The sequence below is a fragment of the Myodes glareolus genome, chromosome 17, assembly GCF_982192425.1.
Source record: "Myodes glareolus chromosome 17, mMyoGla1.1, whole genome shotgun sequence".
Taxonomy (NCBI): Eukaryota; Metazoa; Chordata; class Mammalia; order Rodentia; family Cricetidae; genus Myodes; species Myodes glareolus.
Window position 1 is genome coordinate 49,344,360 of NC_142042.1, and position 26,965 is coordinate 49,371,324.

Here is a 26,965-nt window from a genome sequence, read left to right on the forward strand (position 1 = left end):
TGGAGCTGAGAGTTTTATCTCTCGATAAGCAGATAACAGAAGCAAACTGAGAATTGGGTGTGGCCTGAGCACATATGAGACCTCAAAGCCCACCTCTACACGGACACACTTCCTCCAAGAAGGTCACACCCGCCCCAGCCAAGCCACACCTCCGAGTAGTGCCACTCCCTCCGGGGCCGTTTTCTTTCAAACCACCACAGGGGGTATGTGTGTATGTTGTAAGTATGCACGTGTGTGTATGTTGTGAGTATGCACATGTGTGTGTGTTGACAAGTGTGTGGATGCACACTCTTCCTTCTCCATGTCCTGTAGGGGAAAAGAAGCGATTTCCACATCAGTTCTTTTTCCACGCCACTGTGACCATCATCCCTCACCACAGCTTCTCTTCAGGGTAGGTGACACATCCCTTCTCACAAGGGAAGCAACGGAGGCTCAGAGACTAAATAAGCTCTGAAGGCCACTTGTGTAAGTGACACAGCCGGAATTCAGATTCAGGCCCACCTCCAAAGCTGAGCAAAATGCCAGCATGTCCCAGGCCTTCCTGCATGGATGTCCCATGAGCCCTGCTGTAAGGCAGAGGAACGTTTCAGACACGGGTGCGGCAGAGTCTCCGGACTCCAGGGGCTGCTGTCCTGGCTGAGTAAACACAGGAACAGTGACTAGCATAGATGAAGTTCCTCCTTTCTGATGGAATAAATCCTCTGTCCCTTCCATGTTGGGAAACTAATTATTGGAGTCCCTCCGTTGGCTGGATAATAGAGGTGGGTGAGGACAGGAGGGACATGCTACTCTCTGATTTCTATCCTGAGGTATAGGAACATGGCAGGAGTGAAGAGAGGCAGAGCCCCTGAGCCTCTGCCTGGGTTTCCCTGGAAGCTGCTAGGCTGTAGCACACCCACGGTTGTGTGTGTGCGCACTTGTGTGTGTGTGTGTGTGTGTGTGTGTTAACCTCTGCAGAGCCTGCTGAGCATCTGTCCCAGGACCAGGTGACGATAGAGCCTGTAATTGCTGTTGCTGATCTTCCAGTCCCATGACAACATCTTCATTTGTTCTCAGTCCTGTGCAGAAAATTTTAACACAATGTTTCTTTATCTGAAGTAATCGCCTCCCAGGCCCTCTATGGTGCTTCTGCGGCCCATTTGAGGGAATCATATGAATGAGCTTGTGACCAGCAGCTAATTCCTTTTCTGAACCTTGGTCACCACAATCACCATGGTCACACTTTCTCCCCTGCCCTCACCGCCCAACCTCTGCCCCGAACATTTCCTCTTGCTCCTTCCAACCCATGTTTCAGGGTATAATTTTTTTCCTCACTTCCTGGAAGCCCACTTTGATTTCTATGGTTCACTCTAATTCCAGATCTGAGAACCTCTCTGGAGCGTAGTTTGTGAATTAGCAAGTCTCTTCAGACTGGGCATGGTGGTATGTACCTATAATCCCTGCATTGGGGAGGCTAAGATAGGAAGATCAAGAATTTGATCAAGAATCAAGAGGCAGCTCTTTCTCTTCCACGAGGTGGCCGTGTGAACGCCAGCCTGCAGATCTTTGTGAAGCCCCTGATGGGTAAGACTCTTGAGGACAAGTCCAGTGACACTATCCAGAATGTCAAGGCCATGATACAAGACAAGAAAGGCGTCCCATCCCAGTAGAGGCTGATATTTGCCAGCAAACAGCTGAAGGACGGCCACACTCTTTTGGACTACAACATCCAGAAAGACTCCACCTTGCCCCTGGTGCCTCGCCTGCGTGGTGGCATCATCGAGCCGGCCCTTTGTCAGCTTGCCCAGAAGTACAACTGTGACAAGATGATCTGCCACAAGTGCTATGCATGCCTGTACCCCCGTGCAAGAAATGTGGTCACACCCACAATCTGCGCCCCAAGAAGAAGGTCAAATAAAGCTGGGGCTATACCTGGCCCATGATCCCAGGACCAAATAAGGTTCCCTTCCATTGACTGGAGCAGGAAAAAAAAAGAGTTTGAGGTCAACCTGGGCAATATAGTGAGATCGTGGCTCAAAAAAAAAAAAGAAAGTCTCTTTGATTTTCTTACCCCTGATAGCTAATTACAGTGGGCATGTGCTCTCTGTGTGGAAAAACGTTCACTCCATGTCTCTTCATTTCACCTCAGAGTGAAACACGGACAGGCACAAGATAGGGTGGGTCTGAGACATTTTGATCATACAGAGATCACCATAGCTAACTAAGCCTGAACTGACTTTGCTAATTGCAGCGGGACCTCTGGTTTATTAGTCATTCCCTCCTACACTTATCAGTCAGGTTCAGGGCTGACCTGGCACAGACTAAATGAGCTCTGTGCTCACTCATGGCCCCACCCAGGTTCAGTAACACAGGAGCAAAGGAACCTCATGTCCTGAGCATCAGAGGTCATACTTAGATCTCTACAGGCCACAGCAGACCTTGCCCAGAGGGGAGCCCTACTTAAATGGAGAGGAATCAGGGAGGACTTGCAGCGTGGGGACGGTTGCCCCAGTTTTGCAAAAGTCTTGCTGTGTGACCTTGTAGAAGTTGCCTCCCCTTTCTGGGCCTTGCACTTCATCTGTACCGACAACAATGATAGAGGATTATTTCCAGCTCTGAATCTTTAATTCTCTGACTCAAAGGCAAAGAAATTTACTTCGACCTGAATAAAAAAAAAATGTTTCTCCTGTGACAGGAGCCGGAGAGATCAATAATTCTGTCAGAGCATCCTAACAGTCAGGCTGGAGCACCGAGCCTCTCCAGGGACTGGAGACATCATCCTTACTCATTGTTCATCCCTGTTCCTTCCCCTACCCTTGGTCCGCTTTCCACCTCCCTTAATCACTCCACCCTCAATCCAGGACGCAGCAACCTGCTATGAATGAAGAGTGGCTGGTCACGGGGCCAGTCACCATGGTGACGGATCCCCACAGCTGAGGTTGGCATCAAAGTCACATGAGAACCCCGGAAAACTGGCTGAGGTATTTATAGAAACAGCTGCTGATGCTTTTATGGAAACGGGTCTATATTTGAAGCTGGTCCTGAAACCTCCATGCCTTCAGTGAGCTGACGGGACGCGGGTTTTGTACCTTAAGTTCTCTTGGTGTTTGGTGGGACTGACGTCGCCCTCCCATTCCCAGAATTACCCAGCACATCTTCCCAGCCCCCTCCTGGCTGATGCTCTGGTCCCACTGAGCATCATTTACATCGAATGGCTGTTCATCCGCCAGACTGAAGTCAAGGCAGTTGGAACACCTTCTTTCTCTCCCTCTCAGGTACAGAGAGGAGCAATGTCCTTGCTGCTCATATTAGAGAATTTTGCTTGCTGTTTCTCTTCCCGAGCAGTTCGGAGGCAACTTCGGAAGGGAGGGAGTGTGCACATTTGAGTGTGAGGCTCCGTTCCTCCTGTCCTTCCTGGCATTCTCCCGGTTCCCAGAAAAGCTGTAAGCAGTAATTGTTGTTTACTGAGTGAGGGCTGTGTGTACTTTCTTCTTTACTCCTCACCAGCTCCTGTGGCCCCTCCACCAGCCTCACTGTGCAGCCAAAGAGGGGAAGCTCAGAATCAGAACCTAGCAGGTCTGCCCCAAGCAATGAGCAGGGCCTAGAGGAATATTATAGTTGGTATAGGGTGACCCTTCCTTCAGATCTGCCATGCATATAGAAACCCACAGTGATCTATGGGATACAGGGGTGGAGACATGGGGAACACAACACTAAAAGGCAAATCTTCATCCCATACCTGCCCCTGTTCACACAGCGCCTTACCATAGAGGAGACATAATTATTGACCTGTCAGGTATTGATCAAGAAATATCTCTGGCTCGACAGGCATACACAGCCACGCCCTCTTTATCCTTTCTGCATTTAACCGCCCATCTTGGAGACATTTCTAGGTCAGAACATAAAGAGCAGCCCCGATCATTTTAATGACACTAAGAATGTCACTGCATGGAGGTGCCATAAATGATTTAAACAGCTCCTTGCTGATAGATAGCAAGACTGTTTCTGTTTTCCATATTGCAGACTCTGCTCAAGGAGTATCTTCAAATGAGTGTCTTTAACCAAACGCATGCCAAATGACTGTATGTCTTCCTATTTTTTTTATAGACATGGCCTAGTGGTCAGGGGTTTGTGGCATTGGAATTTTGATAACTATAGCCTAATTCTCTTCCAACGAGACCGTACCATCTAACTCTTCCGCTAGCAACATGTGTGTTCTCAACCCCCTTTCTCATGTTTAATTATTTGCCATCATAATAGGGAAAATGGCATCCCATTGTTTTTCCAATTGTATTTCTCCTGTTACACATGGAACTGAACATCTGTTTGCATTTGTAAAAAAAATGTAAGAGCCAGCTATATTTTCATTTTTAGAATTTCCCCCAATAACATTCTTCTCTATATAACCATTTACTATTTTTCCTGCTGATATTTAGAGACCATGTAGTCAGTCAGTCAGTCAGTCAATCAATCAATCAATCAATCTCTGTCTGTCTGTCTGTCTGTCTGTCTGTCTGTCTGTTTCAGGCCCATCCACTTGCTAGCTCTTGTTCTCTCAGTGGTCTGGAGCTCACAATCCTGTCTCTGCCTCCTGCGTGCTAAGTTTATGGATGTGGGATGTCATGCCTGGCTTCAAAGGATAAACTTCTGGCAAGCCTTTCAGCTATACCATGCTTGTTCATGTCTTCACCTTCCCTACCGTCTCCAGCATCTCCTTCCTTCTGTCTGTTTGGGCCTGCTTTGTGTTTCTTTTCCTGGGGTTTGAAAAGGTTGCTTGGCTCATTGATTTTTCAGCCTTTCTTCCTTGCTAATAGACCTATAAGCAAGCTATAAGATCCCTCTAGGTCCTGCTCATGATGTGCAACTGTGGCTTAGGTTTTTACATTCATCAATATTGGCCCATCTATAATTTATGTTGATATAAGGAGCGAGGTAAGGATTCAGATTTATTTTTGCCTCAGATGGCCAAAGCAATATAATTTATTAAAATACATTTCTACCCATTTTAAATACAGTCTTTTCTGTAGCCCAAAAACGTCTTACCTGAGATTTTCTGAGCTTTATTGCTGCTTCCTGTATTTCTCTTGATTTGGACTACATCCATTTCAGTAGTTTTAGAATATACTCTCGCTTGTGGGCTAATTCTTCGCAAATCTCCATTTTCATAATTACCTGGCTAATTATTTTTTTCTCTCTCTGAACCTCAGAATCAGCTTGTCAAGAAAAAAATTGTTTTTTTATTATCGTAGTTTTTTTTAAATCAGTAAGAGAGAATAAACATGCTTACTATGTTTTGTCTTTGAGAAACATTTCCTCCAAAGATCATAGTCTTTTGTTATTGTTTATGGTTTTGAGACATTTTTATATGTAGCGGGGGCTGGTCTCACGCTTTCAGCCCTGCTTCACCAGCTCCCCAGGGGCTGAGATTACAGTGATGGAGCATTCAACCATCACCATTTCCTTCCTTATATTCAAGTCATCTTTTGAACCTCTCGGTTTTACTTGGACTCTTCTTCATATTGATTCTCTACGTATTTTTAATTTATATTCCTGTTTTTCTTTTTAATTGTTGTTGCTATGGTAACAGAATCATTTCTTGAGCTCTCTGCCCGGTGGTTGTGGATTGGAGGGTTACACACTTTTAGTTTGCTAATTTTTATAACCAAACGTTGCCGAATGGTTTTCATTAGGTTTCTTAGTTAGGTTACTTTCCAAATGAAGCTTTTCTCCTTCAAGGGGAGCACGCACTATGTGTTTTAAAACTCCTGGAGCAAATTGCTATTTAATGATTTAATGGTTTATAACATTAAGTGTTAAGTTGCCCAGAGCAGTGTTTGGTGCATCTTAAGCGCTCCTACTGACAGCAGCTGTGGCAGGCTGCCTTGAGTTCGTGCACTTCTCTAACCCTTACAGCATCCAGGCAAGCTCAGGGCACAGATTTCCAATTTCATTTCTTCCCCATTTTTGTGTGTGCCCATGCACACGAATGTGTGTGTGGTGTGGTGTAGTGTGTGTGTGCGTGTGTGTGAAGTGCCCGAGTGCTCCTGTGTGTGTGCAGAGGACACTGGGTGTCCCGTCCTGTCACTGTCCTCCTTATTCCTTTGGGAACTTGGAAATCACCATTTTACCTAGGTGACTGGCCAGGTGTCCTTCAGTCTTCCGTTCCTGTGACCCCTGGCTCTGGCTACAGGTACACACATGCCTAGCTTTTACATGCGTGCCCTGGGACTCAGGCTCTCACCCCATGTTTTCACCCCATGGGCTCTTACCCACCGAGCAATCTCCCCATCCCATTTCCATGTTACTTTTTTTCCAGATAGAGGGTATGGAGTTCATAGAAATTGAACAGTCTATCAGAGGTTGTTTGGTAGTGTACAGGTGGTGCTAGCATCAGAACCTCGTTTCACCTCGCTCTGCACTGCAGTCCAGGGCAAAAGAGAGAGCAGATCCTTTCCTGCAGTGAGATGCTTGCCTAGAATCCTGCCCTAGCATGCTTGTTTCCAAAGGTCTGCTCTGGGTTTGGCTCTGGACGGTGACAGTGGCGTGGTGAGCTGGGATGCCCGTCCTACCCAGAAGGAACTCTCTGAAATCAGGCTCTCTAGGAGCCATGTTTCCTACCATTGAGTTCCAAGACACAAAGGAATCAGACCACGCAGCCTGCCTGGTACATCTTGCTCCTGTGAAGGGCTGTGCATTCATATCTTCACCACCAGCATGATGGCCTTGTGTTGCCATGGGAGATAAGGAACAAAGCCATTCAGAGGCTCCTCTGAGTCACGGGTGGAGGAACATGAAGTGGCAGGCAGGAAATAGAGGCCTCCATTAGTTCTCTGTGTGTGTCATCCTCCGCTGTCTTCCTCTGGTCTCAATTCCATTCCCATTTCTCTGCCATTTTTCCCAAACCTGTTTGTCACTGGAGTCCATTTTAGGAATCTTCCTCAGGTCCCAAGGCGAGGCTATTATGAAAGACGCAAAGTCAACAATGAAGAACTTCCTAGAAGCTACCATGAGTGGACTCTAGGACTAGAAACTGAGATCTCTTCTGAAAAAGCAGGCTATTTCTGAAGGCCTCTGGGGTAACCGCTTCTCAGCTAAGCATCGCTAAGTCCTTGCCATGATGTCTTTTCCATGCTTTTAAACTTTCAATAGTTCACTATTATCTTTTGGTACTAGATCAAAAATACCCCCTGTAATAGTTTGAATGTAATTGGCCCCTATAAGCACAAAGGGAGTGGTACTCAAAGGAGGTGTGGCTTTGTTGGAGTAGGTATGACCTTCCAGTAAGGACAATAAGTCACTGTAGGGTGGACTTTGAGGTCTCATAAATAGTCAAGCCATGCCCAGGGCCTCGGTCTACTTATTGTTGCCTTCTGATCAAGATGTAGCCAGCACCATGTCTGCCTGCACACTGCCATACTCCCCACCATGATTATGGACTAGACCTCTGAACTGTAAGCAGCCACCTCAATTAAATGTTTTACTTTATAAGAGTTGCCATTGTCGTGGTGTCTCTTCATAGCAATAGATATCCTAAGACATCCCTCTTGTGCCTGTGAACGCACTCGTGTTTGATGTACATGTATGTGGTACATACAGACATGCACATGCTGATACACTCATACAGAATCAGAGGAAAAGGAAAAAAGGTTGAGTGTACTACTGTACCAGTCTTTTTTTAAAATATTTCTTTGAGATAGCTGAGAGCTAGGCTAAAGATCAACACAGTCTAGCAGTAATCTTCTGGTCCTCATGCCCACGGTTCTGGGTTTACAGGCATATATGGCTTTACATGGTTGCTAAGGATTTGAACTCAGAACCTCCTGCTTATGTAGCAAGATCTCATACCCAGTGGGCTATCTCCCTATCTCCTAAGTAGAAGCTGCTGGGCCTGACATGTCACATTTCTATATTAGAGAACTGAATGCATCTTCTGGCTTTACCCCCTGCTTTTTCCTTAAGCCCAGGAATGTAAATGGCCTCACTGGACCCACACCTGCCTGTGAGGTCAAGGACAAAGCTGCTGTGGAAGAATCCTTTCGTATACTGTAAAGATTTGTCACTCAAATTGGTTTAATAAAAAGATGACTGGCCAGTAGCCAGGCAGGAAGTATAGGTGGGACAACCAAACTAAGGATGCTGGGAGGAAGGACAGAGTCAGAGGAGATGCCAGCAGATGCAGAGGAAGCAGGACATGTAGAAAATGAGGTAACAAGCCAGGAGCCACATGGTAGAACTTAGATAAGAAATAAGGATTAACTTAAAATGTAAGAGTTAGCTAGTAACAAGCCTGAGCTGTCAGCTGAACACTTACAATGAATATTAAGTCTCCATGTCTGTTATTTGGGAACTGGTGGGCAGGAAGGAAAAGTCCACTTACACAAAGTAAGTTCCTTATTGCCCTCATTTGTGCTTACTTCCATAAGAGACACCTAGGAGGGTTTGTTCTACCTCTGCCTTCCCCTGAAAACAATAATTCTGCTAATAAGGCTTAATCTTCAGTAGTTATGTGCTGTGGTTTGCATCTGGAATATCCCTCCATCCTGTAGCCTAAAGGTTAAAGGCCTGGTCCCCAGCTTAGCACTACTGGAAAGTGATAGAAATTATAAGATGGGATCTAATTGAAGAATTCCAGGTCATTTGGGTGTGCCCTTAGAGGGATCTTTGAGACCCTACCTATCTATCCCATCCCCACACAGCATGAGGTACATGGTTCTACTCTGTCGAATTTTCCTGCCTAGACGCCATACCACGGGCACAAGACGATGAGGCCAACGGACCATGGGCTAGAACCTCTCTACAACTGAGCCGCATTAGAGGCTTTGTCTTGACAAATGGATTATCTCATATATTTGTTATGCTGACAGTCAGGTGACTTGACCCTGTTTATCAACCATTTCGCACTGTTATCTCAATCTTTATCTCAATATACGTTAAGACTCTAGGTTTCCGTGTTTATTTTCACAGTCCCTGCTGCTGCCCGCCGATTTGGGCAGGGAAGAATCTTGGGCAGTGGTGTTGATGATTGCGGACTCATAGCTGAGAGTGAGAGGCGTTCTCTCCCTGCTCCCCCCGACAAAGAAAATAGTCCAGACGTGAAACTATTAGAGTCCTTAAAAGTTGTGATAGAGAAGCAGAAGTGTAGCTCTTCACAGTTGATGGCTTCTGGTGGGGATTGGGGTGGGGGTGGGGTGGGAGAAGGACTCCGTTCTCTTTAAGGAGATGGCCACTGGGAGTTTGACCATGCTCCAGTGAGTATATGGGCAACAAATTGTACTTGCTTTTTCTTTCCTGGGGGTGGGGTGGGAGAGGGGTGATGCACAAGGATGGGAGGGTGGATCTGGGAGGACTGGGAAGCAAGTGTGTTCAGGGTGCATTGTGTTAAATTCCCAAATAATTAATAAAAACATGATGTTCCGTGTGTGTGAGAGAGAAATAAATAAATCATTTCTTGCCCCTCCCCCAAAGACTCTAGGTTTCTATTTTCTATAATCTTAGAAATAATCTCCATTATTGAAAATTTCAGAGCGTGGTAGTGGCCCTATGGGAATAACTTATACATCTTTGCTTGGGAGATGGGTCCAAGTTCCCTTAAGGAATACCAGGATTTCTTAGAGGAAATCTCAATTTCTATTTCTGGGTTCTACCTTAAAGAGAAGAAAAAAGAAAAGCCTCTAGGAGTGTTTTTTCTTTTTCTTTATGTATAAATAATGAAATATTTATTTATATTAGCACTACTGGGAAGTGATAGACATTATGAGGTGGGATCCAATTGAAATTAGAATGAAATATGAATGAAAATAAATCAATTAGATTTCTTCTAAAACACAGTACTCAGACCAAAAATGAATGGAACACCCTTGCCCTGACCACTGGGTGCTGGCAAATACCCTGTTTCTCGCAAATGGAAGCATTGCTCTCCTTGATCTAGGTGAAGTTCAGCACTGTCTCCTCACCACACAGGCTGCTTTGGGACGTTTACTAGGTTCTGGCCTGTTACAGAGAGAAGCACCCCAACCACCTCCCAGTTGTTCTTGACTGGTGTATCAGCCATTCCTCTGAGATACGCCAGAAACTGAGCCCCTTGCCCGACAGAGGGATGTTCCCAATATGTCATTTATTGGCACTTGAAACCCAGAGCACACTATGTGACAACAGGAGGAGGTAAGCGCTGAGCCATAGGAAGAACTGCCATCCCCAAGGCTGGTCTAAGCGGCCATGTGAGGAGGAGCAGCTGCCACTCCATGCTGTCTCTGCTCATGGAAGTCCCCTCCCCTTTTGGTGGTGGATAGGTGACCTTTGGAACGCTCTTGTGGATAGGCCAATCTCTCTTCCCTCTCAGAACTCCATTCCATGTACACAGGGTCACAGGAAGAAGAGCACCTTCACTTCTAGAACCTACCATGTCCTCCCTGCATCACCATCCCCGTCCCCATCTCATCTCTGACGCTGTGGCTGCAGCACCTCACACGGATGGAAGCTTCACCAGGCACCCACTGCTGTTAGAAATGTATTGTCACATCTTTAAATACCTCATCACGGTGTGACAAAGGCTACAGAGGGAAGGTACCCACCTGAGAGAATGGCATTATTCTTCTGCACAGTCAGAAGGGTGTGGAGGATTCTGTTGGGTGAGTGGACAGGAAGCAAGGGGAGAGGAGGAGGGGCTGTAACGGATTCCTGGTGGAGGGGGCAGATGGGCCGAAGCTTGAGCCAGGAAAGCGTGGGAAGAGTGGGGAGAGCAGAGAGAAGGCTGATGGAGCAAGTGGGCTGCAGGGAAGCCAGGGAGGGAGGAGTGGCAGATGAATCTGGAGGCAAGAAAGGGCCTCAAGGCACCGCAGGCTTGAGAAAGGCACCATTACATTTTACTTCTAAAAAGATTTCTGCTGTAGCCAGGTGTGGTGGCTCACACCTTTAATCCCAGTGCTCAGGATCTCTGAGCCTGAGGCCAACCTGGTCTACATAATAAGTTCTAGGACAGCCAGGGCTATACAGAGAAACCGTGTCTTGGAAAATCATTTAAAAATTCCTCTTGTATGGGGCAAAGGGGTGAACCTGATATCTGAGTCAGGAGATTCTGAGTGTTCAGGTGACTAATGGCTATAGTTTGAACTAAGATTGTGACGATATAATTAGAGAGAAGTGACCAGACTCTCATGGCCTTTAGGAGCTAAGACCTCCAGGATTTAATGGTGCCTATCATGAACTGATAAGAAGGAAGGGGTTGCAAGGTGATGATTGGTTTTCTGTGAGGGAGACTTGGAAGTGGAACAGAAAGAAAAATGTTGACTATTTTGCAGGCTGGGTCTCTGGATAAGGAGGTGATTCTGAGACAGGTGGAGTAAGTGAGTGTGCAGGGCTCAGGAGACTCAGGAGTCTCTGGAATGAAAGTAGCAGCAGGAGAGAGGGTGGTTTAGAACGATTTTGAGTTACAAAGGGACAGATGTAACATGAAAGCCGGCTTGTTGGGGTATCAGTCCCGCCTAGTACCCCACAGCCAGCAAGCCCCAAAGAAAATCACACATAGGACTCCATAAGAATATAAACTGATCGGTCCATTAGCTCAGGCTTCTTGTTAACTAATTCTTACATCTTACAGTAACCCATAAGTCTTGTCTGTGTTAGCCATGTGGCTCAGTACCTTTTCCAGTTGTCAGCTCACATGTTGCTTCTTCGGTGGTCTGGGCAGGAATGGCAGAATGAGATGGCTTCCTCCTCCCTAGCCTTCTCCTATTCTCATTGTCCCGCCTCTACTTCCTGTCTGGTTGACCCGCCTATACTTCCTGCCTGGTCAATCAGCGTTTTATTAAAATACATGATTGACAGAATACAGACAATTCTCCTGCACCAGACAGTGATCTGGGAAGTCCAGTACATAAAGGTCAGCAGAAGAACTACAGGGATGACCAGAGGGCAGAGGGAGATAAAGACAGGGACTTAAAGAAGGCGAGAAGTCCAAGGAAGTACTATACAGGGGACAATAACAGAAGGACTGGGGAAATGTCCTGCAGATTTAGTGAATCAGAGGTCATTGCTGACATCCATCTTGACGTCATGAGAGAGCAGGGTTGATTAAGAAGTGAAGGGGAGAGGAGAAAATGGAGACAGAGCATTTGGAAGAAGAAAGTTGGGGTGACTTTTAAAGGAGATATCTGAACGTGCTTCTAAGCCACCGAGAAAGCCCCAGAATCTAGGGTGGCCGATGTTGTCTGAGGCTGTTAAGAAGGTGTGGGCCAAGGGACCCAGGGGCTAAATAGGACCTGGATTCTGACAGCAGGCTCCCCTGCTCTCGCAGGGACTGGAGGGAGAAAGTGCAGATACTCGGGGGGGGGGGTGCAGGTAAGGCTGACACACAGCCCTGGGTGAGCATCAAGGAACTTCTGAGAGACTGAGGAGGTGATGGGTAGACAAGAAGGGAGGTTGAGAGAATAGAAAATTGAGGTGACCTTGACTGTAGAGAGGAATAGGTGGCTCATAAAGCCACATGGAGGTGCTGGGAAATGAGAAGGCCATTCAAGGCTGGCAACCATGAAATCAGAAGGATATGGGTTCTTACTGGAACTTCTTTTCCCACAGAAGTTTGAATGAAGAAACCAAGTACTGAGTTCACTCACAATTAGGGCTGTCATCAGGTGGACGTGATACAAGGGCCTTCGTACCTGAAGACATGCTGTTCTCAGTATCCAGGGTCTCTTCACCTTTGCTCCCAAATCTTCCTAGGCTATCTTAGTGACAATACAGTCACCCATTTACCAAGGGTATGTGATATCAGATCATTTAAAACAATCATCGCACGTGACCATCACAACCGCATAAAACATTATTTTCTTGCAGTGTGTACCTGTTTTATAGATGTGGAAATTGAGGCTCCTTAGGCTATAGATCTTACTCAAGGTATGTAAGTAATGGCAGTCTAGATTAAAAACTTAGGTTCACCAGACTCAAAAGTTCTTTTCCCATCTCTACACCAACTCTACAGCCCTCCCCCCAGAACCATCTACATCTGAGGTTTCCCTTCCTTTCACCCCTCTTCACACATTGGGGGGGTCACACTGAACTTGTTCACCCCCATCACAGCTCCGCACCTTCTGCTTCCTCCTTCCCCGCACCTCCATCCTGCTGGTTTCCTGGCTAAGTGCACCAGGATGTAAATTCCATAAGGGCAGGGATCATGATGGGTCTTGCCTGTTATGTCTGCAGGACTATAGCAGTGTCCAGCAAACAGTAGGCTTGCTAAATACCCGTTGACTAAAAAAGTCAGCGATTGGGAGAGATTATTCTCAATGGGCATCTTGCATTTCCAGATGTCTCATGGGCAGAGGCACGGATGGCCTCTTGATCCAATCTAGTTCAGCGGATCTTTGCACAGTGAATTGCCTCAGAAAACTGAGATGGTGGAGGGTTGTTTTGTTTGCTATCCTTTATGATTAAAAATTCTGTCGGTTCAAATCACCAGCAGGTTTTCTTGTAGTCCGTTAGAAAACATTAGACTTCCCTAAACTTGAGACTCCTCCCATAGGACTTGAGGATTAGGAGAAGCTGGCCTGAATATGAAGCGTGTGGTATTTGCCGTCCTATACTACAAGTCCATTGTCTCCAGCCCCGGAGTTCTTTGTCTTCTGTCAGCGTCCATAAGACTGTGGCAGGACAACTGATTAGACTGTAAGTGCAGAATCTCAGTTCCTTCTGAGTTCTTTCTTCTGGTCTTTATCCACTTTAGCTGGGATAATTAAGACAACTCCACCTTCTCCATCCCAAACAGGTACCTGCCTATGATATACCAAAGGCTCCCTTGAACAGAGACAATCGTTTCAGACTCCCCAAACAGCACTTCCAGCCAGCCAGATCCTGTCCCCAAGACTAACTTTGCCTCTCCCCACCCTCCAGCTCTGCTCCAGTTCAGCAACCACCTGTCTGCACACATTCTTCGCTCTTGTGTTTGCCCTGGTCCCCTTCACAATGGTTATCCTTTCCCCTTTCGTCTATACATTATTTAAGGCCAGCATAGTTAAACAACTTTTTGGTACCCAGTCACAATTTCCCTCTCTCTCATTGCCCCCACTCCACTCGTTTGTCAGGGTTCTGGGAAGCTGTGTTGTGCAGGGGTTGGTCTTGTAGGGTGGTAGGATGGAAGACTGACGTGGGAAAGGACAGCCCAAAGGTAGGAAGAGAGGCGACATTCACATGGGATGCAAAGAATAACCACCGAGTAGGGCTGAAATCCTGAAAGAGGGTCAAGAGGAGGTGAATTTGTAAAGACAGATGAGGTCTCAGGCTCAGGTAGGCCTATGGCCATGGGGGGCCCATTTTCCCCGAGGGTAGATGCCCTAAGAAGAGCACTGAGATCTTAAGAGGCGGCTCCCGGCAACCCTTCTGCTCCCTGCCCACCCCTCTGCTTGTGTCGGCCATCAGAGCCTCGTTCGCAGCCCAGAAGTCTCGCATTGACGCGGGCCCGCGCGTGAGTCAAGCCTGCGTCACGGCGCCCCGCCGCCAGGGTGGCCTTTCGGAAAGCGAGGGAACAGTGCGCGCCGCGCTCCGCCCAGCTCCGTTCCGCTCCGCAGAGCCAGTGCGGACAGGGCGCGGGGAGGGCGGCAGTCGGTCGGGGCCTTCGCAGCCACGCGCTCCCTCCGCCGCGGGATCTGGGCCCCGGGGTGGCTCCCCAGAGCCCCGAGCGAGCGAAGAGCGGGAGCAGGGTTGGGACTGACGGCGAGGGAGGGAACGAGGAGCCAGCTGAGCCGCGTGCGCCGGCGCGCGCAGCTCCGGGTCCCCCCAGCCCCGGACCGGGCCTGTCGCCGCCTGACTCCAGTTGCCCTCGGGAAGGACGGTGCACCCACGACCCGTCGGGGACCACGGCCACTCGGCGGTAATCCAGGGGCCGAATCCACGCGACGGTCCACGCGGGACAGGTGAGTCGCCGTCTGATTCCCGTCTGGCATACCCGGGCCAGCCACGGCAACTTTGCCTGCTGCGGCCCCGCCCCAGCCTGGAAGGCCGGAGGCCCCTGGTGCGTGGCGGCGCTCCTCCCGGTCCGCCCGACCCAGCGCTGGCGCGGGGGCTCCTCCTGGCGCTCCAGCCGCCGTTGCCTGGCGACAGAGCCCCGGGGCGGCGGTGATCTGGCGCGGCAAGGGTACTCAGCAGCTCCTGCACAGGTTGGACTTGGGCTTCAGCTTCTGGAGCTCAGGATGCCCCAGAACTCCGGAGGTAACAGGACAGCTGCAGAGGCGAGCACCAGCGGAGGACCAGCGAGGCCAGCTCGGTGGGTCCTTGTGCCTGGAGTGCGCCCAGGGCGCAGCTCCACCAGGAGGCTCCGGCACAGCTGGGGACCCCAGCCCCAGCCACTCGGTCTCGGGCCCGTGACCTTGACGGTAACATTGGCTAGAGAAGCAGTACGTTCGTGCCGAGATAAATATTTAATTTCCAGTTCCGGGGCTGCTCCTCAGTGAATTTGGAGTTAGAATGGAAGAGCTTCTTCCTCCCCCGAGGAAAGCGCATCTGGGGACCGATGGATAGAGATAGGAGGCGTGCACTGGGGGCCACAGTCTAGAGGGGCCTGCTGTCGGGAGAGAGGCCTCCGCCACATTTATACCTGTGCAGACGGTGCTTTGAAGGGATGTTCTCAGTATGCCAAGGCTGCTCCCCCAGGGGCGCGGCCGCCTTGGAAGGCAGCCCAGCTATCTCTTCAGCTCTGTCAGGGGTTCAAGTTCAGAAGTTCTGAGGGTACTCCGATCCAGTTGCTCTCAAGTGGACTTTATTCTTTGAAAATTTCCCTCCGTCCCTCTTCCCACCCTCCCTCCCTCGGCCTCCCCCCCCCCGTCCCTCCTCCCTTCTTTTCCTCTGTCCCTTTCTCCCATCCTTCTGCTCCCCCTCTTTAGAAATAGTTTAATGGGCCATATGAATAAGGAGATTTTTAAGTAGAGCTACTTTGGGCGGCAGTTTAGCTGTGAAGAAGAGGCAAGTTGGGTTGGGTTGGGTTGGAGCTATGGGGATGAAGAAGAAAGATCCCCATTGCCGCTGTTAACAAGAACTTCCGGGGACTGGGAAAAATCCTGGAATGGCTCAATAGTATCCGTCAAACTTTGGTGGGTTTCAAACTGTGTTTCATAAGCATCTTGTGCCGTCTTCGCTTCTCACATTGTATCATATCCAGTAAAGTAGATCCATCTCCTGGAAGGAAGGACTTTCGGGTCACACCTGGCTGCCCTTGGCTACGGACTTTTTCTCTAATGGAGCAGCTGTGGCCAAGTAGGTGGTTGAGTTGAATAGAGGATTTCTGCAGCTTAGCCTTCAGTGACTCAGTGCAGGAGGTGAATCGTGCCCACCAGCTGATCGGAGTTTGCTTAGCCTGAGTCACAGAGTCGTGTGTCAGCTGTTTGTGGGATCAGTGCAATTCTTTAGCAGCACTCGTGAGGAGACTGGCTTGAGCGCCAAGTGACTTAGGGGTGGATGAATCTTCAGAGTAGATCTCAGTTTGCCTGCTGTTAACATGGGCCTGTTGAACTCTGTCCTCATGGGGGTGGCCAGCAGAGTCAGGCTGCAGAGGAGGCACTGTGTTTATTGTCACGGTCTGGCCAGTCACTGCATCACAGAGCATCTGTTTCCACAGTTGTTAAGGAGGATGCTGGTGGTACCACTTTACCCAGTCTCACTCTGTGACCGGTGCTAGACATAGCAGGTGCTGCCAGATATTGGGTTCCCACCTCTTCTGCTGTGGATCTCAACCAGAGATGATTTCCACCTCTCGATGCTGTGCTCCTGAGCATGTGTGTGTGGGGGGGGGTGTATGAAGGTGGCCAGATCCTGTATGACTGAACCCACAGCTCAGCTTGAAGTGAACCTGTTTTTAAGTCTCCCCTGGATGGGAAAGCTGCGATGAGAACCAGGCTAGTGTGAGATAAGTAGTGTGGCCATTTACAACAGCTCCTAAATGGCTCCAACAGAGAGACCTGGACTGGCTGGTATTGTTTATGACTGTGGCCTGTCCCCAAGCTGGGGTACTTGCTGAGTAGATTTCAGGGGTTCTTTCTCCTTGAATGGGTCTTGCCATCTCCCCTACTCACCTGCCCTATCTATAACAGATCTGGAAGCTTCAAAAGAAATGCTCAGTAGAGCTGATGTTGGCCTTTTCCTGAAAAGGAAGGAGAAGAATGGGTCTCCTGCTTTTCTGAGGGATCCGGACTTCTTGTCCTCCCCTTATAAAGGGTCTAGATCTAAGGCTGACCTAAGATGCATTCACTTCAAAAATCAAGATTTCCTCAAGGTAGCAAGAAAAAGTCGGAGCTGACCCGTGGAACTACAGTTGGCTACTGGGAGAGAGAGAGTTGACATTGTCTGTCCACTTTGAAGTCAATGCCTTCCCTATTTTGTCTGGACACCTATTCCATGACCAATAGAAACAGGCGCGAGGACTCCAGAGCAGCATCCTCCTGCTTGGTGCTCTCCCGCCCCTCGGGTTCTCCTGTCCAATTCTGCTGCAGTAGGACGATTCATCATTAATCCGTCTAAAACCGCTCAGATAAGCAGCAGAAGAGTTTTAAAAAGAAAGTGGATTGGACGCTTCCCTTCCCCCACAGACAAAGTCTAACTTATCACTGACTTCCAGGCTATGCTGCAAGAAATCTTGACAGCCAAACATCTGAGAACCAGGGTGGGAAACGAAACAAAACCCTTGCACCCCAGACCCTGTGCCAGCCTCCTCTGAGGAGCGTCCTAGGCTGCTAGAGGTCAGAAGCATAATCCTGGATTGCTGGTACACTATCCCAGGCACAGTGAGGCAGTGCTCTGAGGGAAATGCCCCCTGCATTCCAAGCCCTTCTGGTACCTCTCCTCCCCTTCTCTCTCTCCATTCTTCTCTCCCCTACCTTTTCCCACTCAGATAGTGTCTCAGGTAGCCCACCCTGTAGCTGAGAATGACCTTGAACTCCTGACCCTTCTGCCTCCCAAGTGCTAGGATTGCAAGTGTGTAGTTGGACACGCAAGCTTTTAGCAGGGGAAAACGCAGCTCTGGACTGCAGCACTTGGTGCCGTGGCTGGCATGCACAGCTAATACCCAGTTTTTTTTATTGAGGCCTCTGTGCTGGGCTGAGTATTTATAGGGCCATCTTCTTCCATCATCTCCACGGTCCCAGGAGATGGATATTGCTGTCTGTAGTTTATAGATGTGGATTTTGAGGTTCAGAGAGGTTAACTAATTTGCTCAAGGTCATTCAGATTAGTGAGTGGCAACCTGAGACTTGGCACTTGCTTCTGTCAGACTCCAAATTCCAGGCTCTTAACCACTTTGTGATGTGTTTCCAATAGCAAGTTCTTAATGAGTGTGGCCAACAGCGTAGGCATTTATCAAAATGAAGCTTTATTAAAATCTGTGGGCTCTGATCATCCAACTAGTACCCAAGGGAAAGAAGAATCAGATTTCTGCCAGTGGGAAACTGGTATAAAATGACCAGACCCCTATTGCCAAGGTTTAAGAGCTATGACATTTGGTTCCAGGAGAGTCAGAGTCCAGAAGAAGACCTTAGGCTCTGTCTTGGTCCTGTCTATCTCTTCCTGACTGGACAGCCCCAGATCTCACTCCCTTGAAGTGTGTCCACTCAGGGCTGGTGCCTGGAGCCGGGAAGGATGAGGCGGAGCAGGTCGGATGCTGCCCTGAGAATCTCTGCATCCGCAGAATCAAGGACAGCCAGGCGCTGCTGGGAGCTCTGGTGTGTCAGGTTTCCCTGTTGGACAGTGTGTGCCAGGGATTTACAGTCTCTGATGAGGCCCAGACCCCAGAGCCAAGCTGCTGGCACAGCACTGTTATTTATCGTTGCTGCTGGCAGGGGCTGGTGAAGGGGGTGCCGCTTGCTTCCTGGTCTCGCATTCCATGGAGACTCACCTCTTCTCAGGCCTCTACCCCTGTTTCCTGGGCTGTTCTGGGGCGACTGGCATGTGGTTCCTCTTGCCTGTCTGTCTTTCCCAGAGGAAGAGGTCTGTATTGTTCTAGCCTGCCTCCCACCCCCAAACCACCAGACAGAGACCTTGAAGGGGAAGCTCCTGTAAATAAGGATGGATAACTGAAATGTAAGCATTAATGGTACCCTGCCCCAGCAGACAGACGTTATCCAGAAACCTTTGCTTCGGGGGCAGCCATTTTGTGGTGATGCCCTCTGCTGATAATCGTTCTTTCTCTCCTCTTTTCATGAGTAGTTTTCTTTTTTAATACCAAGGTGTTCATCCATGTGCAAATTCAGCTATTTAAAAACACATAACCAAATATCACTGTGCACAGGAAGCTCCTATGTGAGAACATAGGCTCAGAGGCAGTATGAATTATTACTGAGTCATGAAGGTATTCTTATCTCAGTATCAGGTAGGTTTTGTTGGAGAACGGTTCTGGGTCCAGTGCGTCTTAGGCTGCCTCTGTCCACAACTTGGAGTTGAGGTGTAAAGACCCCTTTCTTCTGTAGTTCTTGTGGGATGGGAGTGAGGCCTACGAAGGGCCAGAGGAACCCCAGCTCTAGGCCCTAGCAGGACGCTTTCGAGCTTACCCAGCAGTTTATCTGGAGAGAGCAGGTCGCCTCACCCCACTCCGTCATTTATACTCATTGGTTTAGCTAGAATTTCTTATGCGCTACGAATTCAACACCTATTCTTTTGTTCACAAATAGAATTCACTGGTCCATTCTCCCAAAACCCTGTCAATTATATTGTTCTCTCTACGACTGGAGACGCCTGTGGTTTAATGACCCACAGGGGCTGCAAGCAGAGCAGAAGGGCTGCTCACAAAAGATGTGACTGTCACCCAGTAGGGTGGTCCCAGCAGGTGCTGCCAGATGGGAAGCCAGTGAGGATTTAGACTACCTCTTCTTGTGGGATCTAAAGGAAGGGGAGCTGGCCTTCTCCTGCTGAGCAGTTGGACTGGTTCCCAGAATGGCTGGTGGGCGCTGTCCACGGTCCTGCCACACCCGGAAGCCAGCTGCCTACTGGTAATCTGGGACTTCCTTATAACAGCCAGGAAGACTCTGCTTGACCCAAGAGTAGTATGCTGTTAGTTTCAGAGAAGGACCCAAGGGAGTAAGGAAGCTCTTGACCTCAGGGAGAGGACATGGTCCATGAAGTTGTTCCACTTGACCTGTGGCGGTGCCCCGTTCTGTACGGCTGCAGGACACACTACAGGTCTTCCCAAAAGTTGCTAGATGGTGCCTATGATCCAGAAACCACGATGCCCATCTCTCTGGGACTCACTTGGGGATGGCCCAGAGTTGTGAAGCCTCCTTCATTTTCCACAATATTCCAGACCCGTATTAATTTTTCTGAGTACCCTGATTTGTAAACAGTTGGGAAACACTAGCACGTGAGAAGGAGTCTTCACTACAGAGCTTGGTAGATCGCTGTTTAAAGCTCAGCTCTTGCACTTAATGGCTGTGTAACCGCATACACGATGGTTAGAGTTTCTCCGCCTCAGAATCTTCTATCAAACGATGGTGGTGCTTTCCTTGTCATTGTGAGCATAGTAGGTCTTCGCTGTGCCTTGTCCCCAGGAAGGAACACTTTCTTGCCCAGCTGTCCACCAAGCTGCACAGCGAGCTAAGGAAAGAGATCCAACTCTTCTTGTTCCCAGGAAGGAGACGCCATGTGGGGACTGTAATTAAGGGTTTCTGATTACTATTGCTTCAAGTGCTCTTCAGAACTCTGCTGGCTAACTCAGGTAATTGGACACTCTGATCCTTCTGTATGTCTTTGAAACCAGAGAAAATAACGAGTTTAAGAAAATCCAGGTCAGAAGATTCGGGCAGATGCGAGGAGACCCGTCTGCCACCATCCTGAGTCCCCATGGGTAGGGAAAGAAGAGATCAAGGCCTTCAGCTAGTCACTTTTGTTTTCATATCTAATTTTAACCTTTTTCGTTCTTAAATTTGGTGTATACATGAATCTCATGTCTGGGGCCTGGAGTTTCCTTCACCAACCTGGCTTCCTGTGTTTCTCTCTTCAAATTTATGCCTCTTGCAACAGCTTGGTCCAGGTTATGACATCTTCCATCTACCTTCCCAGTTTCTCCAGTTGTTGAGTTACAAGCAGCTATTGATCCTTCTGAAACATCCCTGTCAGATCCTGTCTCAACACACAAATCTCCGAGACCTTTCTTCCAGCCTCAAAGAAATCCCAGACTGTTTCCCATGACTGTGGGTCCTGCCTTCTCTAGACAGTCCCCATCTTCCTGCTTCAGCCCCTCCCAACTTCCCTTACTCAGGGTGCTTTGGTCATGAAGCTTTCTGTTGTTTACATCCGCCAAACACCCTGGTCCCATCTCAGAGCCTTTGTGCCTTCTGGTTCCTCTCTCCTGAATGCATTCCCAGGATATCAGAATGGCTCGTTCTCTCTCCATTTAGGCCCTTGTGTTATCTTATCTGAGTGTGCTATCTTAACGCCTCTGTATCTCATAGCATCCCTGCCCCAACTCTATTTTCTCATACGTTGCATTATGTATCGTGTATTTATTTGCCTCCCAGTATGAGAATATAAATCTCACAGGGCAGGAACATAATTTCCTCTGTTCTCTGCTGTCGCAGAACAGGGTCTGACACATAGTGTATACTTATTGAAAGAAATAAAGGAAACAAAGAAAACAAAAAAATTGAGAATGTATGTTCAGTAGTGCCTCTAACTTACAGAACTCTGGGCTCCACTCCTCCAGCCCAAGAGGACAGAGGGAAGTCATTTTAGTAATGAGAACTTGCATGTCCCCAGCAGCTCACCATGTCTGTGGGCCCCTGTGTGCCTGTTCCACATTTATTTCAGGGCATCATAGGATCGCAGGTGAATGTTCCTGTGGATTGAGCCAAATTCCTACATTTTCTGTACTAAAGGCGGCAGCCAGTATTGGCTTTTGTAGGGTAGGGGCTCAGTTGACCACAGTCCTTCTGTTTTTATACACGTGGATCAGTTTTCATTCCCACCTTTCCAGGTAGAGGATGTAGGATCAAAAGAGGCTACATACTTTCCCAGAGACTCACTGCTGGTAGATGGCAGAGCAGGACACATAGTCAAGCTTACCTGCCTCTAACCCCATGTCTTCCTATGCTGGCAGCCGGGCTAGAGTCAGACCCTGGAGTCAGACTATGGCAGTGCAGGTCAGTGGCCTCCACTTTCTGGACATGCACTAGTTGCTCTATTCCATCCGTTCCAAAGTGCATGTTTATGCTCACTGATACATCTAAAAGCAGTCCATAGTGTGTAATCAATGTCCATTTCAAAATGGCAGCTGGTGTGTGGCAGGGGTGACCTACTTCCCTTGGCCCAAGATCAAAGACTCTTGAGCTCTGTGAAACATAGGCCATTCCTCATAGCCTGCACTTCTTCACTGGCAAAATGTGAACACCAGTGGCATTTTCCTGTTAGAATTATGGAGGGATTAAGGAGGGACAGTGAGTGAGGGGTGTTAGCACCGTGGCTTGCACAGCGGCAGAACTGAAGCCGTGTGACCTGTGCACCGTAGCTGTCATCGTATGGCTACACCCTGCCGTGCTTCCAGAAGCCCCCAGAAAAGAACTCAGCACCTAATTCCATCAGAGTGGACTCATGCAGAGGCACAGTGCTGCCCATCTTACATACTGAGCATGCATTTCCCCCTCATGTGAAATGGTAAACAGAACCGAACGATCTTATTTGCGCTGACCACGCCCACGTTCTCCAGTGCCAGTTCCTCCCCCTCTGGACCATCTGCCTCTTTTCCTGCCTCTTTTCTGTCTTGACTAAGAAAACAAAATATTAGCCACACAGAACACATCCAGCAGATATGACAGGAATGTGATGAGGGGCATCGCAGAAGTTACAATCGATTCCTTGGCCGCATTTGTTGTTGGGACCCATCCCCCCACAGCCCCCTGGCACATGGTGCCTATCCACACTCACTCCTGAGATGAAGATGAATCCTATTTGTGAGGTAGTGAAGGTGGAATATAAATACTGGCTCCTCTGAAAGAGGAAAAAGCCAGTGATCATGGTCAGGCTTTCTGGTGCACCTCAGATTTTAAACTACCACCGGAGGACATCCTTGGGGCATGACATCAGAATATTGCATCAGAAAATGGAAAAATATCTATACTAGGAAACTAAACTCAGACTGGAAAAAATTAAGGGGCCTTCAATATGCAGGTTCATTTTTTTCATAGCATATTTATTGAGCATGCGTGGATAGAAAAAAACATCAGAATTTAGTCTTGCCAAATAGGAGACCAAAATACAAACCCCACAAGCTGGAGAAATGAATGATCAGACAATCACCATTTCTTGTGTTTGATTCCTCAAGGAGTTTCTGCTCCTTTTCCTGCTGCCCATGTGGTAGCCAGATGCAGTTGGTAGGTAAGTGGTGCCCTCTGTTTTACAGATGAATAAGAAACAGAAACCTGGCTTCTATGTGCTGGGTCCTTCCCACATGCTCAGAGAGCTGCCTTTGGTGACTACTCTGGCAGGTCCCTGCAGTCTTCTGGTCCTGCTTGGTGTCTCCCTGGTCAGCTCTGCTCCTTCTTCACTCTTCCTCTTTGTTTTAAAGGCACTGGTTGAAATTTCAACATGGAAAGAAGGTTGTTCTTGGAGGGTGGGAAAGGAAGTCCATGCTTCACCCCTGGAAATGTTTCTGGGCAGCCTGTGTATAACAGGCGGTAGCTGCACAAGAAGTAAGGAAGGTGGACAAAAAGCTGACCCCTTGGTTCCTGCCTCGAGGAATGTCCTGTTTGGAAAAGGAATGGGCCATGTGAATAGCTGACTACCCCAGGAGCCAAGGTAGTGTCACAGAGTACGCGGAGAAGGGAAGAGGAAGCACAATTGTGCTTACTCGAAGAGTTATAGAAGGTGTTACTACGGTAAGGGGAAGAGGTAGACCTAAAAGGCTTCTGGAGGTTGAGAACATGAAGGGTTGCTGTAGGGGAATTGAAGGACAACATTTATGTGGACATGGAAGAAATCAAATGACTTAAAAAGGGCTATAGAGCTGGGCATGGTGGGCACACCTTTAATCCCGACACTTAGGAGGCAGAAGCAAATGGATCTCTGTGAGTTTGAGACCAGCCTGGTCAACAAAGAAAGTTCCAAGATAGCCAGGGCTACACAGAGAAACCCTGTCTCAAAGATAAAACAAAACTAAAACAAAGAAAAAGAAAAGAAAAAGAAGGGCTATGGGTTCTCTTTAGAGGACAGTGAATCTGGCTGACATGGTATTTCTAGCAGTTGCTTCTGAAGGTCACGTGTAAGAGTCAGCAAGATGGCTTAGTGGGGACAGTTATTTGCTGCTAAGTACTGTGGTGGACAGAGAGCACCAACTCCCACAAGTTGTCCTCAGACCTGCATGTGCATGCACACATACACAAGCATACACACTAACACAGACATATATGTATGTATGTGTATATATAAACAAAAACGTAAAGGCTTCTAAGCAAACAAAGGGCTTGAAGCGGAACAGGGTGGTGGGGTCAGGACAGAGATGGACACTCCTGCAAGACTTCATGACAATTGGATGGAGTGAGAGAAAGAGGAATTCGAAATGGGGCTGGGGGTCCCTGCAGGTGTGTCCTGGGAGAGGAAGTCCAAGGAAAGCTGCCTCAAAACCATGCAGGGCGTATCAGCTTACCTTTGGTGACTCAGAAATTTGGAGAAAAGAACTAAAAATAATTTGGAGGACAGTTTGTGCCTCTGATAGCAGTCCAGCCTGTGTTGAGCTGTGTGGAAGCCCAGAGGCACTGAGGTAATTAGGAAAACTGAGGTCATAAGTCCTTGTCACATGGAGCTCAGGAAGCCACTAAGCATTCTCTGAGGGGAAGGGGTCTAGCCACATTTTCTTTTTCACTGCCAGATATTACTGAGCTGGACCTTGGCCTCGAGGCCCAAAGGGTAGAGTTCTCAATTCCCGCTTAGCGTCTGCCTCCGTGGTTTTTCTTCAGAATGACTGGGTCACAGGATGCTTTCCAGAGCCATAAACTTTAGAGAGCAGAACTGGGCACATCCCAGACTGGAAAATGTGTGCACTGTAGTGTGAATAGTTGGGCGAACTGCCTGCTTTCCCAAAAATGGCATTGTGTTCACCCTGCTTCTCTGGGGAGCTTATGTTTTCAATGACCTGGTCCAACCTTTCTGAACAAGAGACACCCCAGATCCAGAGGAGCTAATCTAGCATTCCAGAAGAGCCTTTTTTTTTCTGTATTCAATGGCGTTGGGGTAGGGGGCTCTGGGTGTGGCGCTGCTCACAGGGTGAGAACAGTCTTGCCCTGCCCATGGCTGATTACCAAGGTGTTATGCCTGAACATTTGTTGTGGAGCCATTAGAGCCCTGGCAGGAGATATTCCTACCTGTCTGCCTCCTAGTCTCACTATATTTTTTCCCCCTCTCCTTTAAAGAAGATTCACAGTTCACTGCTCAGTCCTGCTTTTTTCGCATGAGCTATTCTGAGCGCAGAGCCACACGGGTTGCTAAGTGACTAGCTGGCGCTGAAGACTTGCTCTGCTCTCGAGCCCCTCTGTGTTGTGCTTTAAGTCATTGAGGCGTTCCTTTCAGAGTACTGTGCAACTTCGCCGTCTGATGTGCTGCTCATGAAAGAAATTACAGCCTACCCCAGCTACTACAGGGGGATAACTGGAGTATGGTGAGGTTGATTGTCAACACCTCCTTACTACACCCCAGCAGGATCTCAGCCAGTGGAGAGGGGCAAGACAGACAGACTGCAGAGCCTGGTACACTCAGTGCCTGGGTGATCATGTTTTGCTCATACCCACCTTCAGGAACAGCACTCTGGATATATGCTGGAAGGTTGCACAGATTCCTGATTCTTGCACACAGGGAAACTGAGGTCCTGTGAAGTTAGGGTGCTGGCTACATATCTGACTCATGGCTGGTCCTAAGGGATGTAAAGGCAGAGCAGAGAGAGGTTGCCCTCTTGGGGTTCTAGCATTGTGGTGTTTATCCAAGGCTGTTTTAGGGCCATTGGCTAGGTAACTGTAGATCCCCACACCCTGATCTGAAATCTGGCATTTAGCCATAGACCAAGCCAGTGCATGGTCTCCAGGCTTGCGGGTGGGTGTGAGGGCTTGGGATAAGAAATGTCATTTCAAGCTGCTGGTACCACTTTCCTTCTAAAGAAACTCTATAGGACTTCTGAGATGGTCTAGAAGGTAAAGAAAACTGTTGCCAAGTTTTGAAGTTGCCAAGCTTGAAGACTTGGGTTCAATCCACTCACATGGTGGAAGGAGAGCATCAATTCCCACAAATTGTTCTTTGATCTTCGTGTGTGTGTGTGCTGTGGCATGCATATATATATAGATATATACACACACACGTGTGCTGTGGGATAATGCTCTTGTACACTGTAAAGATTTGTCACTTGCATTGGTTTAATAAAATGCTGATTGGCCAGTAGCCAGGCAGGAAGTATAGGTGAGGCTAGAGAATTCTGGGAAGAGACAAGACAGAGTCAGTCATCAGCCAGATACAGAAAAAGCAAGATGAGAATGCTGCAGTGAGAAAAGGTACCAAGCCACATGGCTAAACTTAGACAAGAATTAAGGGTTAATTTAAGTTGTAAGAGTTAGTTAATAATAAGCCTGATCTAATAGGTCAAACAGTTTATAATTAATATAAGCCTCTGTGTGTTTCTTTGGGACTGAATGGCTGAGGGACCTGGAGGGACAGAAACTTATACTATACACATGTTGTTGGATTTTTTTTCACTCTAGTCCCACATTAGAACGCCAAAATGTTGGAACTTTTGTTTGTTTGTTTGTTTGTTTTATTCTTTGGTTCTTTACTCTTTTGGCTCCCAAATAAATTACACATGGAGTCTTATTCTTTCTTATAACTTCTCGGCCTTAGCTTGCCTCATTTCTAGCCAGCTTTTCTTATCTTAAATCATTCTATTTTTTGCCTCTAGGCTTTTATCTTTCTCTATTTCTGTATGCCTTTCTTTACTTCTTTGTCCGTGACTTGCTGTGTAACTGGTGGCTGTCTGCTGCTGGCCTCCTCTCCT

At 48.1% G+C, this 26,965-nt stretch overlaps 1 protein-coding gene and 1 pseudogene across 2 annotated transcripts in view; both read left to right on the plus strand.

Moving 5' to 3' along the window:
- Positions 1-526: 526 nt before the first annotated feature.
- LOC125406421 (ubiquitin-ribosomal protein eL40 fusion protein pseudogene) lies at positions 527-2,212 on the plus strand (annotated as a pseudogene).
- A 12,302-nt stretch (positions 2,213-14,514) lies between these two features.
- Positions 14,515-26,965, plus strand: part of Slc6a17 (solute carrier family 6 member 17) — a 47,542-nt gene continuing 35,091 nt past the window's right edge. Inside the window, exon 1 of one of the 2 annotated variants that reach the window (XM_087897663.1) lies at positions 14,515-14,882. The gene's annotated coding sequence lies outside the window, so the exon portion shown is untranslated. Of the gene's footprint in view, positions 14,883-15,105; positions 15,233-26,965 lie in introns of those variants that run through there. The other variant, XM_087897664.1, reaches the window with a different exon arrangement.